This window comes from Rutidosis leptorrhynchoides, chromosome 3 (genome assembly GCF_046630445.1).
Source record: "Rutidosis leptorrhynchoides isolate AG116_Rl617_1_P2 chromosome 3, CSIRO_AGI_Rlap_v1, whole genome shotgun sequence".
Lineage (NCBI taxonomy): Eukaryota > Viridiplantae > Streptophyta > Magnoliopsida > Asterales > Asteraceae > Rutidosis > Rutidosis leptorrhynchoides.
In genome coordinates this window covers 184,020,191-184,042,410 of record NC_092335.1, presented here as the reverse complement: position 1 = coordinate 184,042,410, position 22,220 = coordinate 184,020,191, and positions in this window count along the sequence as shown.

The following is a 22,220-nucleotide window of genomic DNA, read 5'->3' as shown; positions in this document are numbered from 1 at the left end:
TAGTTTTTAGTAAGTCCGGTTCGTTCCACAGGGAAAATCTTTAAACAAAGCTTAACGCTATATTAGTTTACTTTTATAAAAATACAAATATATATATATATATATATATATATATATATATATATATATATATATATATATATATATATATATATATATATATATATATATATATATATATATATATATATATATATATATATAAGTAATATTATTATTATAAAGGGGGGTTTTTACCGTTTAATGACCGGTTTGTCGATTTTAAAACTTTAGTCGCAGTTAAAACCAAATGTAAAATATTAAAAATGAATACAAGACTTAAATTAAAGCATAAAGTAAATAACGATAATGAAATTGCGAATAATAAAAGTGCGATAAAATAAACTTGCGATAATTAAAAAGTACGATAATTAAAAGTGCAATTAAATACAATAATAATAAAAATGCGATATTTAGAAGTGCAATTAAATATAAAATAAAGGAAATTAAATATGAAATAAAAGAATTATGCTTATTTAAACTTCCGTAATCATGATGTTTGACGTGTTGATTTTTGTTTTATGCCCATGGGTTAATTGTCCTTTGTCCTGGATTATTTAATATGTCCGTCTGGTTTTTGTCCATAACAGTCCATCAGTCATAAATATAAAATGCGAGTGTCCTCGTCAAATTATCCTTATACCCGAAGTTAAATATTCCAACTAATTGGGGACTTAAACTGTAACAAGATTTTAATACTTTGTTTAATAATTACACCAGGATGTTGACTGAGTGTAACCCAAGGTTTTAATATTTTGTTATCAATTATACCAAGTGTCCTTGTACATAATTTCACCCCTGTTTTAATTATTCTAGTGGCTATTAATCCATTCCTGTGTCCGGTTAAATGAACGATTATTCGTTGGTATAAATACCCCGCCCATCGTGTCCGATCGAGTGTATATGGTAATTTATAGGGACGCCCAATTGTAAATCTTTATATTAACATTAACAAACTATCATTTAGTTAAACAAATATAAAGCCCATTAATAGCCCATAGTCTAATTTCCACAAGTGTCGTTCTTTTGTCCAAACCCCAATTATGGTACAAAGCCCAATTACCCAATTTTAGTAATTAGCCCAACATCATGATTACTTCGTTTTAAATAAGCATAATAATAACTTAGCTACGAGACATTAATGTAAAAAGGTTGAACATAACTTACAATGATTAAAAATAGCGTAGCGTTACACGGACAGAATTTCGACTTACACCCTTACAATATTCGCTAACATACCCTTATTATTAGAATTATAATTAAAATTAAAATTAAAATATAAATTATAAATATAAATATATCGTATGAATGAGGAGAAAAAAAGATGATGATTTGCGATCATAATTCGGTTGCTTTTATAGGAAAATTCGACTTTTGGGGCTCCGCGACTCGCGGTGAAATACTCTTCAAACTCCGCGAGTCGCGGAGAATGAAATTACAGCTCAGTCCCTTTGGAGTCTTTCTTGCCGACGGTTTTTATTATTTATTATAATATATAAATAATTATAAGAATTATTTAAATATTATATTATATTTATGTGCATAGTTGACTTGTAATTTTTAGTCCGTTGCGTCGAGCGTTGAGAGTTGACTCTAGTCCCGGTTCCGGATTTTCGAACGTCCTTGCGTACAATTTAATATCTTGTACTTTCGTTTTGAATCTTGTACTCTTGTAATTTCGAGACGTTTCTTATCAATAATTGGAACCTCTTTGATTGTCTTTTGTACTTTTGAGCTTTTTGGTCGTTTGCGTCTTCAATTCGTCGAATCTGTCTTTTGTCTTCACCTTTTATTATTTAAACGAATATCACTTGTAAATAGAATAATTGTAACTAAAAGCTTGTCTTTCTTGAGGAATAATGCTATGAAATATATGTTCGTTTTTAGCATTATCAAATATTCCCACACTTGAGCGTTGCTTGTCCTCAAGCAATATCGTCTTGAAATACTAGAATCACTTCTTTATTCTTCACACTTTGTACATCAGTGATTTCTATACGGCGGTATAAACAATGGTAGTAACGATATGGTTTACAGTCCCACATGACTATAAAAATTTAGATCCATTAAGGAAATTGGATCTTTATGAAAACATTTGATCTTTTGAAAATTAAATCTAGTTTTTACCCTAGATAAGTTTTCCGGAATAACCCTTTACCGGTGTTTGCAAAATATTTTTGTGGGTTTGGTGGGTTTCAGATTTGAAAATTTTAGCTCAAAACTTGCGGTTTTGTGTCATCCACTTGCTAACCTTGTATTTGGAAAGCAACACGTCCAGTTTACTTGTCCCGTATATTATCTTTAGGTAAACTACCGTCCGGTTGAAAGGAAAGCGTTGAACAAGCAACTGTTAAGGCAATGTCCCCTGATATGCTTTTAATTATGGTCTATAACGTGTCGGACGCAATTACTATCCTTTGTAGGAGCAATAGTAAAGCTCACCCTTATAATTTTTTGGTCTGGCACAAGGTCCTGTCTTCGACCATGCTATGCAACCACCGTTCTTACGGTTGACACCCGATTTGGTTCAGGTGACCTAATGAATTCTAGGTGAATTCCTAGGATTTTACGTTCAATGGTAATGAACGCATTGAAAATAGGTTTTCAGAAAACAAATCGGTTTTAATTTTGATCAAAATATTTTCTCGTTCAAGCTCGAGTTTAGATATCATTGAATTCCATGAGTTTGTAATTCTCAATCTTTAAAGTCAATCTCAAGGATTGAGTAATATCAGTCTTAAAAGCTGATTTTTAATCTTTAAAAGGAGATTATCCTTTCTGGGGGTCTGATTCATTAGTCTTATCAAGCTAATTTGCACGGCGTCCTCCCCATTTTACGAGACAGATCCTCTCATGGTTAGGATAAGTCTGACCACTTGGCGACCCTGTTTGATGCTGAGGTCCGTGGATTTCCTGCTGATTTTAGTGATGACTTTTCTAGATTTTTCGTCAACCTACAGCTGGTCTGGACGACAACTTCATGACCTAAATCAAGAAGCGCGTTTCTTTTTCGGAAGACTTTACTTCCTTTTAATGATGGAATTGATTCAACGTGTAGATCCATCTCTTCTTTTCTTTCATCAGTTAAAACAGTTTAGTTTAGTCCAAAGCAAAAGTATTTTCAGTTATTTGTTACAGATATATGTGACATATGTTTAAGATAACTTGGTAAATTTTCCCACACTTGGCTTTTATTTTCCTTTTTATCATCTTCTATTCCATTTTAAATGAATTTTAACATTTTAGTTTGTTTCTCAATTTATGTCCTTTCCGAGGTAACAATAATTTCGGTGTTAAAACCTAGTTTTATCGTTCATAAATATGTATAAACATGATTTTGAGTTCATTTAATTGAAAATTTTAAAAAATTTTACTAGAATTGGGTAGTTAGTATATAAGACTAGGGCTGTTCTTTTTTATCAGAGAGCACTAGATTCTAATATAACTACTGCTTTACTAGTATTTTTATTGGTAACCAAGTGTATAAAGTAAAAAATTTTAAAATCCGAAAGAATTTAACCCCTTCCCACACTTAAGATCTTGCAATGCCCTCATTTGCAAGAAATCAGGAATAATTTAAATTATTGAGGGTGATTTGTGTGAAAATGATTAAATTTTTACCAAAGTTTCCAAATATATTGGCGTTTGTTTGCTGAATGATAAATGGTGCACATCATTTGTTCATTCCGTCTTGTTGTTATTTCACATATATCTTGTCGTCAAAATTAGTTGCTTTTGCTGAACTTAATGCCAGTCTTTGAAAATGCGTTGTTTTACCCTGTTGTGTACATAAGATAAACTGCAACCATATATACATATTTTTGAAGTTTGGTATATTACCCCACATTCAAAAATTATTAAAATCTAAGAATAAAAGTTAGACAATTATAAAAACTATTACAATATTAACAAAAGTATTAAACGTATCAATCATTACAAATTACAAAAAAAAAAAAATAAGTATACTAGGGATGATACTGGTACCAATAGGGGTTCCAGGCATAACCATAGGTGCTATAGAATGCTTCGGCAGGGTTATACGTAGGATATGGTGGCTGCATCTCTATAGACCAGGGAGGGAAGATGGGTTTCGGTGTAGGAATATAGTTTCTACCTATATGTTGGCAATGAGCTATGATTTGGTTCTGATGAACTTGCCAATCTTCAAATGCTCTCTGTCTAGCATTTTCGTATTCCTGAGAAGCTATAAACCTTTGCATTTCTTGCATCTCATTCCCCCCTCCTACATTACCTTGCTGTTGGTTTCTCTCCACCTATGGATGTCTACCATGGTATCGTACTGCGGCGTTATTTCGCCTCTTCAAAACTTTCGCACCATGGTATACATTTAAACCTATAGTATCGCGGGGTTCTGGTTCTTCTACTAATAATCCCCCTAACTTATATCCACACCGAGATATTCACCAATCAAAGTAATAAAAATACCACCTCCTATTATGCTATGCGGTCGCATCCCCCGAACCATAGCTGATAAATAATAACCCACACAATACGGTATACTTACAGCGCTTTGTGGGTCTCGAATACACATATGGTAAAACAAATCCTGTTCATTTACTTTTTCCTTGTTCTTACCCCTTTGTGTAATCGAATTAGCTAAAAACCTATGTATCACTCTTAATTCGGCTCTATCTATATCCAAATAAGAGTAATTTCCCCCTTTGAAACGGTGATGGCTTGTCATTTGACTCCACACACCGTGTGTATCAAAATTTTCATCTATCTTTCTACCGTTTAGTATCAACCCTCTACAATCGGTAGATGCTAACTCCTCAGGCGTATATATACGTAAAGCCTGAGCCATGTCTAGTAAAGACATGTGGTGCATCGAACCGCCTAACAAAAATCTAATAAAAGAACGATCGGTTAAACTAGCTACCCGATCATTCAACTCTATACTACACAACAATTCTTCACACCATACTTTATATACAGGTCTACGCATGGTGAATAAACGTACCCAGTCATTAAAAGTAGAATTACCATACCTCTGTAAAAGTAATTCTCTAATTGGCCCGGCCAATTCTACAGCTTCTAAGGGTCCCCATTCTATGACCCTCGGTACCTCAACAACCTTAGAATGAAGAGTATGCAAACCCCTTTGATATTTTGGATAATCTATCCAAAGTCTGTCAAATCTCAGGTTCGGGTGCAACTCTTCCAAGTGCATATCGGAAAAGGTCATGACTGGATGTTACACTACTTAATTTAGCAACAATTCATGACAAAAATCGGCCATAACCTGTTTATATCAAAAAGCTCCAAATTGCTCAAGAACACAAACCCTAGATTATTCAAAATTTGAAGTTTAAGGCTTCTAATCATGTTAAATAGCATCAATCTAGGTTATACAAGCATAATACATAAACAATTTAAGCCTAATTACACTAAAAAGCATCAAAATCAAATTGGGGAAAAAATTGCTCAAGAACACTAATTTCGGATTAAATGGTGTTTAGGTGTAGAAATTTACCGTTTTTCTTGAGTAATTCCTAGATAGCATCTTTCTCAACATGATTTTAGTAAAAGATTTGGTGATTAACGGTTAAAAATTGTGATTTTGGGGGTTTTTTTTCGGGTTTTTCGTGGGTTTTTTTCGCAGTTTGTTTGAGTTGTGGAGTGTGAAACTGAGCTGTTGCAGCTCTTTATTTTTTTTTCTGTAATCCGGTACTCCAGCGACTCGCGGCATTTAAGCCTTCAAACTTCGCGAGTCGCGGAGTTTGCTATATTTTTATTTTTTTTTTTATAATCATTAACTTATGAAACAATTAAGTACTTAATTTTAAAATTTTGTTTCCCTTGTTATTTAGGACGAGGTCGTTTCGGATCGATGTCCTAGTCCGTCCCACGACAAAATTTTAAAATTTGTCTTTTTGTAGCGATTGTTTTAAAAGCTAAGATTTTTTTTTTTTGGGGTTTTTTAATGTTTTTGGCATACTTTAATTCAATGAGATTAAAAATAATGATAATAAAAGTTCTCGTCCCTCTCTCGGGTAAAGCAATTTCGGTTCAAAGACCTAGTCTTCAACTTACGACGAATTTTAAAAATCATATTTTTAACTTAATGAGATAAAGTAAATTTTTGTTTTTAAATTCACACAACTTAAATATAAAATTCAAAATTTATATTAAAAATTCACACCAAACTTAAAATTCGAAATGCATAAAATTAAAAATTTATATTTTTTAAAAATTAAAAATTCACACCAAACTTAATTTAAAAATTTATATTATAAATTCATACCAAACTTATATTAATTTTTCAAATATTTACAATTTTAAAAATATTTTTTTTTACAAAGTTTACAATATTAATTTAAGATTTAAATATTAATTTTAAAAACATGGTAAAAATAAAATTAAAAATCTTTTTGGCTTTTTATCCCACTTTAATCAATCAAATATTATCAAAAATATGCGCCCCTCTTTTCGGTAAAGTAATTTCGGTTCCAAAACCTAATTTAACTCATGACGAATTTTTGAAATATTTTGGGTTGATTGTTTAAAGATATTTATACCTTAAGAATAAATGTTAAATTTCGCAGTGATGTAATAAATTTTTTGAATGATATCAATAATTTCGGTCGCCAAACCTAATTTTATTCAATACCAATTTAATACTTTTTAGCGAACAAATTAGCGTTTATTATCAAAAGGTTAAAAATAAAAATAAAAATAAAAACTGTACAGACATACCTGTGGAATAGATTTCTTAGTTATATGATCTATCCCATTCATAAGATAGTCGGTTTAATTGGTTTTTATGGCTACATAGGCGTAACCTCGAGCATTCAGTGTCTTTTCTTCTAAACATATGAACGGTCCGTCTCTGCATAAAGTAACAAATTCGGTATTTGAATAGGTTTGATTATTTGAACATTTACCTCCATGTGACCATTTTCTGCATTTGTGACATCTTTCTAGGTGTCGTGCTCTTCTTTTCGCTGCGGATTTTGATTTTCCTTTACCAAATTGTAATTTATTATCTTCGCATCTGGATTATTTTCTAACTCCGTCCATTCTTTCTCTGATTACTGATACTAATTCACTCGGTAGTATGTCTTTATTACGTTTAGTGATCAAAGCGTGTAGCATTAGACCATGGTTTAGTTCACAGGCAGTCTTCATTTTGTAAAAACCTAAAAAAAAAAATTCAGAATGGGGGGAGAAGACTAGTTCTTTAGGGTCTGCTAGGGAAAGACCATTCGGGTTCCATTTTCAAGAACTACACGAAAACAGACAATCTAACTCTAACAGAAATACATATTATCCTTTAAAGACTTGATTCTCCCCACACTTAGTTAGCTGTGGTGTTGAAATTGTGATTAACTTCGTTGTCGACTTCCATCGGACCATGTATGTAATGTTTAACTCTGTGACCATTAACTTTAAATTCAATCCCATTTGAATTTATTAATTCTATCGTTCCGTATGGGAAAACTCTTTTGACTATGAATGGTCCAGACCATCTTGATTTCAATTTTCCAGGAAATAGCTTGAATCGTGAATTGAAAAGAAGAACTCTGTCTCCTTCTTTAAATTCTTTTGAACTTCTGATTCTTTTATCATGCCATTTCTTCGTTCTTTCTTTATAGATTAACGAATTTTCGTATGCTTCATGTCTTAATTCTTCTAATTCGTTTAGTTGACTTAATCGTAGACGTCCGGCTTCATGTAAATCAAGATTACATGTTTTCAAAGCCCAAAATGCTTTGTGTTCAATTTCTACTGGAAGATGACATGCTTTTCCATAAACAAGTCTAAAAGGTGTGGTTCCAATTGGAGTTTTGTAGGCTGTTCTAAAAGCCCAGAGTGCATCCTCCAATTTAATGGACCATTCCTTCGGATTTGATCCTACGGTTTTCTCTAGAATACGTTTTAAGGCTCGGTTGGTATTTTCAACTTGTCCACTTGTTTGTGGATGATATGCAGTGGAGATTTTATGAGTTACTCCATATCTTTTAAGAACTTTCTCAAGTTGATTATTACAGAAATGAGTACCCCGATCACTTATTAACGCTTTCGGTGTTCCAAACCTTGCAAAAAGACGTTTTAAAAAGTTGACTACAACTCTCGCATCGTTAGTTGGGAGAGCTTGTGCTTCCGCCCATTTAGATACATAATCAATGGCTACGAGTATATATAGATTATTATGAGATTTTGGAAATGGACCCATAAAGTCAATACCCCAAATGTCAAATACTTCACATACTTGGATGACATTTTGTGGCATTTCATCACGTTGACTTATTTTTCCGGCCCTTTGACATGCATCACAGGATTTGCAAAGAAGGTGTGCGTCTTTGTAAATTGTAGGCCAATAGAATCCAGCATTATAAACTTTTCTTGCTGTTAGTTGAGGCCCATAATGCCCTCCTGTTGGTCCTGTGTGACAATGGTTTAATATTTTACTAGCTTCATCTCCAAATACACATCGGCGTATTATTCCATCGGGACAACTTTTAAACAGATGTGGATCTTCCCAAAAATAGTGTTTTATATCACTGAAGAATTTCTTTCGTCTTTGGTACGATAATCCTTTTTCAAGGAATCCACAAACTAAGTAGTTTGCATAGTCTGCAAACCATGGGATTTTTTTATAATCTATTTTCAATAGATATTCATCAGGAAAGTTGTCTTGTATGGCTGATTCATTTAGAACTTCTAATTCGGGATTTTCAAGACGAGAAAGATGATCAGCGGCGAGATTTTCTGCTCCTCTTTTATCTCGGATTTCAATATCAAACTCTTGTAAGAGTAAGATCCAACGGATTAATCTTGGTTTAGCATCTTGTTTTGAAAATAGGTATCTAAGAGCAGAATGGTCGGTATAGACCACCGTTTTTGCTAGAACGAGATATGATCGAAATTTGTCAAAAGCAAAGACAATAGCAAGGAGTTCTTTTTCAGTAGTTGTATAGTTCATTTGTGCTCCTTGTAATGTCTTACTAGCATAATATATAGGTTGAAATCGTTTTTCAATCCTTTGTCCTAAAACGGCTCCCATTGCAAAATCACTTGCATCGCACATTAGTTCAAATGGTAGATTCCAATTTGGTGTTATCATGATCGGCGCATTAGTGAGTTTCTCTTTAAGAATATTAAAAGATTTGATACACTCGTCTGAAAAGATGAATGGCGCATCCTTTTCTAGGAGTTTATTCATAGGAGTGGCAATTTTAGAAAAATCTTTTATGAAACGTCGGTAAAAACTGGCATGCCCTAAAAAACTCCTAACTCCTCTAACATTGGTGGGATGTGGAAGTTTAGCAATTACATCTACTTTAGCTCTATCCACTTCAATTCCTTCTTTTGAAATTTTATGTCCAAGAACGATGCCTTCTTTAACCATGAAATGGCATTTCTCCCAATTAAGAACTAGATTTGATTGTTCACATCTAATTAGCATTCGTTCCAGATTAACTAGACATGATTTAAATGTATCACCGAAGACTGAAAAGTCATCCATGAATACTTCCATGCATTCTTCTATCATGTCGTGAAAAATCGCCATCATACACCTTTGAAAGGTTGCAGGGGCATTGCAAAGTCCAAATGGCATGCGTTTGTAAGCAAAAGTACCATAAGGGCACGTGAATGTGGTTTTCTCTTGGTCCTCGGGTGCTATTGGAATTTGAAAATATCCGGAAAATCCATCTAGAAAACAATAGTAACTATTTCCGGCTAATCTTTCCAACATTTGATCTATGAAAGGTAAGGGAAAGTGATCTTTTCTGGTGGCGTCATTTAATTTTCTATAATCAATACACACACGCCATCCTGTTACAGTCCTAGTAGGAATAAGCTCATTTTTCTCATTTGTAATGACAGTCATGCTACCCTTCTTCGGCACGCATTGAACTGGGCTTACCCATGGACTATCAGAAATTGGATATATCAAACCTGCATCTAGCAGTTTAATAATCTCTTTCTTAACTACATCTTGCATATTAGGATTTAGTCTTCGTTGGCGTTGCACATACGTTTTATGACCTTCTTCCATAAAGATTTTATGTGTGCAATACGAAGGACTTATTCCTTTAATATCATGAATCTTCCATGCAATGGCTGGTTTATGAGCTTTCAACACAGAAATGAGTTGTGATTTCTCATTTTCAGTAAGAGAAGACGATATTATTACAGGTAATTCAGATTCACCATGTAAATAAGCGTATTCCAAATGGTTTGGAAGTGGCTTTAACTCTAATTTAGGAGGTTCTTCTATCGATGATTTGTATCGATATATGTCTTCTTCTTTTAGCATTTGAATTTCTTCTGTTGTTGGTTCATATCCATTAGCTATAAGTGTAGCTAACATTTCAGCTTCATCAATTGGTTCATTACCTTCTCCTAAAGAACATTCTCCTGTTCCTTGTAATTCTGGAAATTCTTCTAATAATTCTGCATGTGCATCTATAGTTTGAATATAATAACATGTATCATCTGCAGATTGTGGTTGTTGCATTGCTCTATCAACTGAAAAGGTAACACTCTCATCCTCTATACTTAGGGTCAGTTTCTTACCGAACACGTCTATCATTGCTTTAGCCGTGTTTAAGAATGGTCTTCCTAATATGAGAGGAACTTGAGAATCTTCTTCCATGTCCAAAACAACAAAATCTACTGGAAATACTAAAGTACCAACTTTAACTAGCATGTTCTCCATTATCCCTCTAGGATATTTTATTGATCTATCGGCTAGTTGTATGCTTATTCTGGTTGGTTTCAATTCTCCAAGGTCTAGTTTAGTGTATAGTGAATACGGCATTAGATTTATACTAGCACCTAAGTCTGCCAATGCTTCTATTGAACTAAGACTACCCAGAAAACATGGAATTGTGAAACTTCCTGGATCAGATAATTTTTCTGGTATCTTATTCAACAGCACTGCTGAACAATTAGCATTCATAGTAACAGCCGAGAGTTCTTCCATTTTCTTTCTATTTGAAATTAGATCTTTCAAGAATTTAGCATATCTAGGCATTCCTGAAATCACATCAATGAAAGGAAGATTTACATTTATCTGTTTAAACATATCCAAGAATTTGGATTGCTCGGCTTCAAGTTTATCTTTCTTCATTTTACTCGGGTAAGGAAGTGGTGGTTGGTATGGTTTAACATAAGGTTTATCCTTAACTGTGTTATCTTCATTAACCTTTTCAACTACCGGTTCTTTTTCCTTATCTTGATCAGGTTGTGGTTCTTGTGGAGTAGGAATGGCTTCATCAGAAGTTACAGGTATTTCAGGTGGTTTAAGTGTTGTGCCACTTCTTGTGGTAATGGCTTTAGCTGTTTCACTCCGGGGGTTAGCATTTGTATCACTAGGTAGACTTCCCGGTTTTCTTTCACCTATTAACCTTGCTAGGTTACTCACTTCTTGTTCCAGATTTTGAATAGAAGCTTGTTGATTTCTAAATGCTTGAGCATTTTGTTCATTGGTTTGTTTCTGAGATGTGAAAAACTGCGTTTGAGTTTCAACTAGCTTCGTCATCATATCTTCTAAATTCGGCTTTTTATCATCGGTTTGTTGTGGTGGTTTGTTTTGAAAATTAGGTCTTTGCTGATTATAAGTATTATTGGATACTTGTTGATTGCTAGGACCTTGTTGGTTATTGTATGGAATATTTCTGTTATAATTCTGGTTTTGATTGTAAATCGGTCTTGGCGGTTGATAATTATTCTGATAATTATTTCCAGGCCTTTGGTTTATGTATGAAATATTCTCTCTTTGTTCCATTGTTAATTCAATACTGAGACAATCTTTTGTCAAATGTGGTCCTCCACACTGCTCACAACTAATTCGTATTGAGTGAATATCTTTAGTCATCTTTTCCATTCGTCTCTCCACAGCATCTATCTTTGCGGAAATGGAATCTAAGTCATGGCTAGAATCGGCTCTAGCTGCTTTAGATGATCTAACGATGTCTTTTTCTTGGGGCCACTCATGTGAGTGGGAAGCAGTATTATCAATAATTTTATAAGCATCAGTTTCGGTTTTCTTCATAATAGAACCACCAGCTGCTATATCTATGTCTTTTCTTGTAGTGATGTCGCATCCTTGGTAGAATATTTGTACTATTTGACAGGTGTCTAAACCATGTTGCGGACATCCTCTTAACAACTTTCCATATCTAGTCCACGCCTCATATAGAGTTTCATTTGGTTTCTGTGTGAACGTAACAATTTCTGCTTGAAGTCTTACGGCTTTAGATGCAGGAAAGAATTGTTTAAGAAATTTTTCAACTAAAACGTCCCATGTATCAATCGCCCCTTCAGGTAACGATTCCAACCAATCTTTGGCTTCTCCCTTTAAAGTCCAGGGAAATAACACGAGATATATCTGTTCATCCTCAACTTCTCGGATTTTAAATAGTGTGCAGATCCTATTAAAGGTACGAAGATGTTCATTTGGATCTTCCTTCGGCGCACCACTAAATTGGCATTGATTAGTTACCATGTGTAGAATTTGTCCTTTGATTTCATAATCTGGCGCATTAATGTCTGGATGAGTAATTGCGTGACCTTGGCCAGTGCGTTTAGCTCTCATTCGGTCTTCCATACTTAAAGGTTCCAGATTTTCCATAATTGAATTTGTTGAATCGGAATCACCAGATGATTCTGATTTAATGGTTCGTTCCTCAACAATCTCTGTTTGAATGATTGGTGGCTCCGGAGGAAAGTTTAATGGTTCAGGATCTACGAACCGTTCCTGAATATTTTCCGGATTCTCAATTGTGAGGTCGGGTTCAAAAAATGGATTATCGGAAATTTGAACTGAAGTACTTGGTCTACTGGATGACGATTCTAAAGAAAAATCAACGGCGGTTATATTTGCTAAATGTCTTGATCTAGTTACAGGTGGTGAACGTACAAAAGGTGGTGAACGTCTTGCTCGGTGCATTCACTGAATATCCTATTAGTTTTAAAAAGGAAAGAAAAATTATAATAAGTTATCCAATCAATAGACTTTTCTGATTTTGCCCACGTTTCGAATAGCCAAAAGATGCAGCAGAGGGGCAGGATTAGTTTGGTCTCAATATAATTGAGGACTGTTTGGCTCCAATAACCCGGTCCACGTACAAATCCAACTATTACTACGAACCAGAAAATTTTGATGTCTATCAATTTAACCACTCAAAATAAATTTTCGTAATTTTAAGAAATTTAGATAAGAAGTAGAATAAAAATCTATGTCCTAAAACTAGAATAGCGAGAAATAAGAAAGAAAAAGAGTTCGTCGAAAAAGGTCGAAAAAGAAAAATGGTTGAAAAATAAAAGGTGACGAAAAAATAAAAGAAACTTATAAAACTTAAAAATACTTGACTAACCTAACCTTATTACTACAACTAACTTAAAATTATAATCGCTAATTGAAATTACTAATTGGAATGATAATTGATACATATGTAAAAGTCGTCTAAAAATATTAAAGCTTACAGGAAAAACTAAATCCCAAATGGAAATAACTTAAAAAGAAACTAAAACTTAAAAAGGCGTCGCAAAATTCTAAAGCACCTAAATCTTAGTCTAAAGAAAAAGCACTTAAGGAATTTTACGGCAAAGCCTAAAAATCTAGGAGTAAAAATAACTATAGCAAAAACTAAGTTTAAAACTAAATATGAGCTAAAAATACAAATATTATGCTACAACGATTAAAAAGGGACAAAATATAAAAATATACAAAAAGTTGTAAAAAGTACAATTTTTATAAAAATATTATTTTTATATTATTTAATTAATAAAACTATTAATTTAATATTTTAATTAAACTAATTAAACAAAATAATAATAAAAACTAAAATTAATACTTAATTAAAACCTAATTAGGGTTTTATATTAATAATTATAATATAATCCGTAATTAATGTGAAATTAGGGTTCTGTCAGCGTGTCAGAGCAGCTCCGCGACTTGCGGTATTCAAAGCTTCAAACCCCGCGAGTCGCGGGGTTCCAAAATTCAGCTGACAGGTTATTTAAATTCGACGCGTTTTTCTTTATTTATTTATTTATTTTTTTCTGTTTTTAATTTTTTCTGTTAAAAAAATATGTGTATAAAAACTTATATTTTAAAAACTTAAATAAAATAGAACTACTTTATAATTTTAATAAATAAAATGCTTAAAACTAGATTTATATATATATTTTTTTTATGTTTTTAAATAAAAACAAAATACTTAAATAAAACTTATGTTTTTATAAAATAAAAATAAAGAAACTTTATAAAACTTAAATATTTAACAAAATCTTAAAAATACTTATATTTTTGTTTTTCTTTTTATATTTTCGAATATTTAAAACGTATTTTTACAAAAGCGACTTTTAATAGAAGTAAACTAAAAATCTCTTTTTTTTTTATATATTAGCGTTGCGCTTCCGGCGTTTAGAAAGTTTCCCGGCAGCGGCGCCAAAAATACTTGGTGCGGTAGCGGAGTGGTATAAAATACTATTAAATTTTTGCAGGAAATACTATTAAATACGATACAATTTTACACAAGATATTTATTTATTTATAGAATGGATATACTTAAACCTTGCTACAACACTTATAGGCAGTGTACCTAATCGTACAGTAGTGTAGTTTTTAGTAAGTCCGGTTCGTTCCACAGGGAAAATTTTTAAACAAAGCTTAACGCTATATTAGTTTACTTTTATAAAAATACAAATATATATATATATATATATATATATATATATATATATATATATATATATATATATATATATATATATATATATATATATATATATATATATAAGTAATATTATTATTATAAAGGGGGGTTTTTACCGTTTAATGACCGGTTTGTCGATTTTAAAACTTTAGTCGCAGTTAAAACCAAATGTAAAATATTAAAAATGAATACAAGACTTAAATTAAAGCATAAAGTAAATAACGATAATGAAATTGCGAATAATAAAAGTGCGATAAAATAAACTTGCGATAATTAAAAAGTATGATAATTAAAAGTGCAATTAAATACAATAATAATAAAAATGCGATATTTAGAAGTGCAATTAAATATAAAATAAAGGAAATTAAATATGAAATAAAAGAATTATGCTTATTTAAACTTCCGTAATCATGATGTTTGACGTGTTGATTTTTGTTTTATACCCATGGGTTAATTGTCCTTTGTCCTGGATTATTTAATATGTCCGTCTGGTTTTTGTCCATAACAGTCCATCAGTCATAAATATAAAATACGAGTGTCCTCGTCAAATTATCCTTATACCCGAAGTTAAATATTCCAACTAATTGGGGACTTAAACTGTAACAAGATTTTAATACTTTGTTTAATAATTACACCAGGATGTCGACTGAGTGTAACCCAAGGTTTTAATATTTTGTTATCAATTATACCAAGTGTCCTTGTACATAATTTCACCCCTGTTTTAATTATTCTAGTGGCTATTAATCCATTCCCGTGTCCGGTTAAATGAACGATTATTCGTTGGTATAAATACCCCACCCATCGTGTCCGATCGAGTGTATATGGTAATTTATAGGGACGCCCAATTGTAAATCTTTATATTAACATTAACAAACTATCATTTAGTTAAACAAATATAAAGCCCATTAATAGCCCATAGTCTAATTTCCACAAGTGTCGTTCTTTTGTCCAAACCCCAATTATGGTACAAAGCCCAATTACCCAATTTTAGTAATTAGCCCAACATCATGATTACTTCGTTTTAAATAAGCATAATAATAACTTAGCTACGAGACATTAATGTAAAAAGGTTGAACATAACTTACAATGATTAAAAATAGCGTAGCGTTACACGGACAGAATTTCGACTTACACCCTTACAATATTCGCTAACATACCCTTATTATTAGAATTATAATTAAAATTAAAATTAAAATATAAATTATAAATATAAATATATCGTATGAATGAGGAGAAAAAAAAGATGATTATTTGCGATCAGAATTCGGTTGCTTTTATAGGAAAATTCGACTTTTGGGGCTCCGCGACTCGCGGTGAAATACTCTTCAAACTCCGCGAGTCGCGGAGAATGAAATTACAGCTCAGTCCCTTTGGAGTCTTTCTTGCCGACGGTTTTTATTATTTATTATAATATATAAATAATTATAAGAATTATTTAAATATTATATTATATTTATGTGCATAGTTGACTTGTAATTTTTAGTCCGTTGCGTCGAGCGTTGAGAGTTGACTCTAGTCCCGGTTCCGGATTTTCGAACGTCCTTGCGTACAATTTAATATCTTGTACTTTGCGTTTTGAATCTTGTACTCTTGTAATTTCGAGACGTTTCTTATCAATAATTGGAACCTCTTTGATTGTCTTTTGTAATTTTGAGCTTTTTGGTCGTTTGCGTCTTCAATTCGTCGAATCTGTCTTTTGTCTTCACCTTTTATTATTTAAACGAATATCACTTGTAAATAGAACAATTGTAACTAAAAGCTTGTCTTTCTTGAGGAATAATGCTATGAAATATATGTTCGTTTTTAGCATTATCAATTATTATCATTATTATGAACACGATATAAAAGACGATTAAAAGCTATTAAACGAAACGATAAGGAAATAATGAGTAAGAGTATCATGATGAAATTAAAATATTATAAGATATTGATTTAGATAAAATTATCGTTCTTATTATTTTTATCATTACTATTATTATTAAAAGTATCGTTAGTATTAAAACTATCATTTTAACAAAAATTATCATTTTAATAGAAATGTCATTGTTACTATAAAATAACATTATTATTATTATTTTAAATAGAATTATTATTTTAAAGATAATATTAAAAATTATCGTAAATATTAAAGTTATCATAATTAGAATTATCGTTTTATCATAATGTCATCTTAGTAATTATAAATATTGATATTTTTATAATAATAATTATTATTACAAAATAATACAACTTTTACTTACTATCATTATAGATATTATTTTATCAAATAAATATGTGATACAAACATATTTTACTACGTGTAATAACTTACTTTAATAATACCTATCATATTATCTTTATGATATTAAATGAACCCTATAAATTTTATTACTTAATATATATAAAAGTATATTTTATTACATAAATTTAATATAAAATTTTATTAATTAATAAATAAATTATATTATTACTCTAATAAATCTTTTAAAAATATTTAAAAATATAAAACGACGATATTTAAACTATATATTAATCATGTATAGATTTTTGGAAATTATTTTAAGTCAAATTTACTTTTGTTGACTTTTGCATATTAGTCTCGAGCATTAGGATTGTGATACACTATGACTTGACCTAATTTGTTAGACAAATATTGACCAACACATAATTATATATAATTAATTTAGGTTCGTGAATCCGAGGCCAACCTTGCACTTGTTCAATGACGTTATATGTATTTTTACTACGAAATACAGTATGGTGAGTTTCATTATTCCCTTTTTAAATGCTTTTGCAATTTATATTTTTGGGCTGAGAATACATGCGCAATTTTTATAAATGATTTACAAAATAGACACAAGTACGTGAAACTACATTCTATGGTTGAATTATCGAAATCGAATATGCCCCTTTTTATTAAAGTCTGGTAATCTAAGAATTAGGGAATAGACACCCTAATTGACGCGAATCCTAAAGATAGATCTATTGGGCCTAACAAACCCCATCCAAAGTACCAGATGCTTTAGTACTTCGAAATTTATATCATGTCCGAAGGAGGATCCTGGAATGATAGGGGATATTCTTATATGTATCTAGTTAATGTCGGTTACCAGGTGTTCACCATATGAATGATTATTTTTGTCTCTATGCATGGGACGTATATTTATGAGAACTGGAAATGAAATTCTTGTGGTCTATTAAAATGATGGAAATAAATGATTATGATAAACTAATGAACTCACCAACCTTTTGGTTGACACTTTAAAGCATGTTTATTCTCAGGTGTTAAAGAAATCTTCCGCTGTGCATTTGCTCATTTTAAAGATATTACTTGGAGTCTTTCATAGCATATTTTGAAGAACGTTGCATTCGAGTCATTGAGTTCATCAAAGATTATTATTAAATCAATTTATAGTTGGATAGTGGATATTATGAAATGGTATGCATGCCTGTCAATTTTCAATGTAAAGAAAGTTTGTCTTTTAAAAACGAATGCAATGTTTGTAAAATATATCATATAGAGGTCAAATACCTCGCAATGTAATCAACTATTGTGAATCGTTTATAATGTATATGAACGGGTCCTTTCAACATATATATCAAAGTATGTTCAAAATACATTTACAACATTTTTAATACGTTTTACTGTTTTAAGTTTATTAAATCAGCTGTCCTCGTTAGTAACCTACAACTAGTTGTCCACAGTTAAATGTACATAAATAAATCGATATATATATTATCTTGAATCAATCCACGACCCAGTGTATACACGTCTCAGGCTAGATCACAACTCAAAGTATATATATATTTGGAATCAACCTCAACCCTGTATAGCTAACTCCAAAGTTACTGCATATAGAGTGTCTATGGTTGTTCCAAATAATATATATAAATGGGTCGATATGATATGTCAAAACATTTGTATGTCTATGGTATCCCAAGATTACATAATATATTAGAATACATGTATAATACAATATGAGTTAGCTAGGATATGATTAATATAGATTTGTTACCAATTTTCACGTAGTTACAACAAGCAAAAATATCCAATCTTGTTTTACCCATAACTTCTTCGTTTTAAATCCGTTTTGAGTGATTCAAGTTGCTATGGTTTCATATTGAACTTAAGTTTATGAATTTAAATAGAAAAAGTATAATTTTATAGTCAAAAATATAGGTTACAAGTCGTTTTTGTAAAGGTAGTCATTTCAGTCGAAAGAACGACGTCTAGATGACCATTTTGGAAAACATACTTCCACTTTGAGTGTAACCATGATTTTTGGATATAGTTTCATGTTCATAAGAAAAATTATTTTCCCAGAAGAACAACTTTTAAATTAAAGTTTATCATAGTTTTTAATTAACTAACCCAAAACAGCCCGCGGTGTTACTACGAAGGCGTATATCCGGTTTTACGGTGTTTTTCGTGTTTTCAGGTTTTAAATCATTAAGTTAGCATATCATATAGATATAGAACATGTGTTTAGTTGATTTTAAAAGTCAAGTTAGAAGGATTAACTTTTGTTTGCGAACAAGTTTAGAATTAACTATACTATGTTCTAGTGATTACAAGTTTAAACCTTCGAATAAAGTAGTTTTATATATATGAATCGAATGATGTTATGAACATCATTACTACCTCAAGTTTAGTAGGTAAACCTACTGGAAATGATGAAAAAATAACTTGAGCTTCAAAGGATCTTTGATGGCTTGGAAGTTCTTGAAATAGAATCATGACACAAAAATAAGTTCAAGTAAGATTATTACTCGAATTAAGATAGTTATAGTTATAAAAATTGAATCAAAGCTTGAATATGAATATTACCTTGATTTAGAAATATAACCTACTGTAAATAACAAAGGTTTCTTGGTCTTAGATGATTGCTTGGAATGGATTAGGAAACTTGGAAGTAAACTTGTAAACTTGGAAGTGTTCTTGATGTGTTCTTGAGTAATTGTTTTTATGATGATTATAGGTAATAACCAAAGCTTGTATTTGATGATTTTTGCTGGAAAAATAGTAACTTAGACGTTCATGGAAGAGTGTGTGTGTTTTGAGAGAGAATTGGGAAGAAAATTGGAAATGAAATGGAGTAGGTGGTGAGTGGGGTTAAAAGGAGTTCTTGTTTTTGTTTCCTTGCTCATAAGTCATGATAGTTGTCTAATTGTTGGTTCCACATGTTTGTTGACTATCTAGGGCTGCTAAGAGCTGAATTATTATGTGTATATACCAATAGTATATACGTCTAGGAGCTGGGTATTGTACGAGTACGAATACGGTTGCATTCGAGTAGAATTGTTGATGAAAATGAATGAGAATGCAATTGTAAGCATTTTTGTTAAGTAGAAGTACTTTGATATGTTTCTTGAAGTCTTTAAAAAGTGTACTAATACATCTAAATACACTATATGTATATACATTTTAACTGAGTCGTTAAGTCATCGTTAGTCGTTACATGTAAGTGTTGTTTTGAAACCTTTAAGTTAACGATCTCATTTAATGTTGTTAACCCATTGTTTATTATATCTAATGAGATGTTAAATTATTACATTATCAAGATATTATGATGTATGAATATATTTTAATATGATATATATACATTAAAATGTCGTTACAACGATAATCGTTACATATATGCCTCGTTTCAAAATTCTTAAGTTAGTAGTCTTGTTTTACATATGTAGTTCATTGTTAACATACTTAATGATATATATAATTATCATTTTATCATGTTAAATATAGTGTAACAATATCTTAATATGATACATATGTATTTAGTAAGACGTTGTAATAACGATAATCGTTATATATATCATTTCGAGTTTCTTAACTTAGTAGTCTCATTTTTATGTATATAACTCATTGTTAATATACTTATAGAGATACTTACTTATCATAATCTCATGTTAACTATATGTATATCCATATATATATCGTCATGTCATTTTTACAAGTTTTAATGTCCGCGAATCGCCGGTCAACTTGGGTGGTCAATTGTCTACATGAAACTCATTTCAAATAATCAAGTCTTAACAATTTTGATTGCTTAACATGTTAGAAACATTTAATCATGCAAATATATTTTTCAATTAATATATAATCATGAAAAAGTTCGGGTCACTACAGTTGATATGGTTACGATCAGATCTGCAACATCGACACCCGACGTGGACTAGAGACCTAACATGAAAAACCCCAATTTCAATTTCATTTTAGGGATTCTCTTCATGAAAGGTAATTTAGGATCAAATTCGCTATTTTATTATACTTTTTGGTAACAATTTAATAACTTCTTATGAAACGTCCACAAACCAAAACCCGAAGAACGTCAATTTCTTTTACAAAGGATTTGCGTGATGCACAAATTTCCTGTGCATCGCGATTTATACATGTTTTTCAAAACAGTACTTTAGCCAGTCCTGGTCACCAACTCACGAATATTTGCGCGACGCGCAAAATCTTTGCGAGTCGCGATTTATAGCTTGTTTCCAAACCAGACTCTGAAACAAATTTTACACTATTTCAAGTTTTACCTAAAACAAAGTTACCATTACACCTTAAACATGTAAAAAAATCCAAAGTTCAAGTTCAAACATAGTTGTCATTTATGACGACCCGGAAAATTTTGACTAATTTTAAACCAAACTCTCGATACGATTTAAATTTTTTTACACGATAAGAAAAGTCTGTTATCCTGAGTCTCAAAATTTTTGAACTGTTTTCATATATGCAATTACCCTTCGACCATTTTCGAAGATTCACGAACAATTAATTGTAAATAATATATATAAAATTCATTCCATAGAACTAATTATGTGGTAATATTATCATTATTATTAAGTATTAGCATTATTGTTATTATTTTATTTTTATCATTTTCATTATTAATAAAATTATTAATTCTATAAAAATTATTAAAAATTATTATTATTAATTATTATTATTATTATTTATATAATAATTATTATTATTAGTATTATTATTAATTAATATACTTATTTATTTACTAATACTAATTATAGATAAATTATAAAAATCAGAGAAATAATTGGGAATCTGTTTCACCCCACCATCAACTTTAAAGTTTGTCTCTAATCTTATTACGCTTCATTGTCAATATCTATCCCTCTGAAATTCGATGTAGTTATGTTAAACAGACAGAGACAAAATCAGTTATTGATCAAAATCAAACTTTTATTTTTTTTATTTATTTCTTTTGTTCTTGTCTTCAAATCATTTTACCTTACTTATACTTTCTGTTAGCTGTCTAATCTAACTATCTTATCTATTCTATTTGACTATCTATCTAATTCTATATATGTAAACACATATGCATATCGAGTTATACAGATGCACACAATTCATAATCACCACTATCATCTTGGATTAACTTGTCTCTAGTGTCCATCGTGAATCATCAATGAATCAACTTGTTTCAATCACTAAATTCGATCACCTTACATCACACCTCCGACTTAACCATCAGACCACAACACACCTTCAAC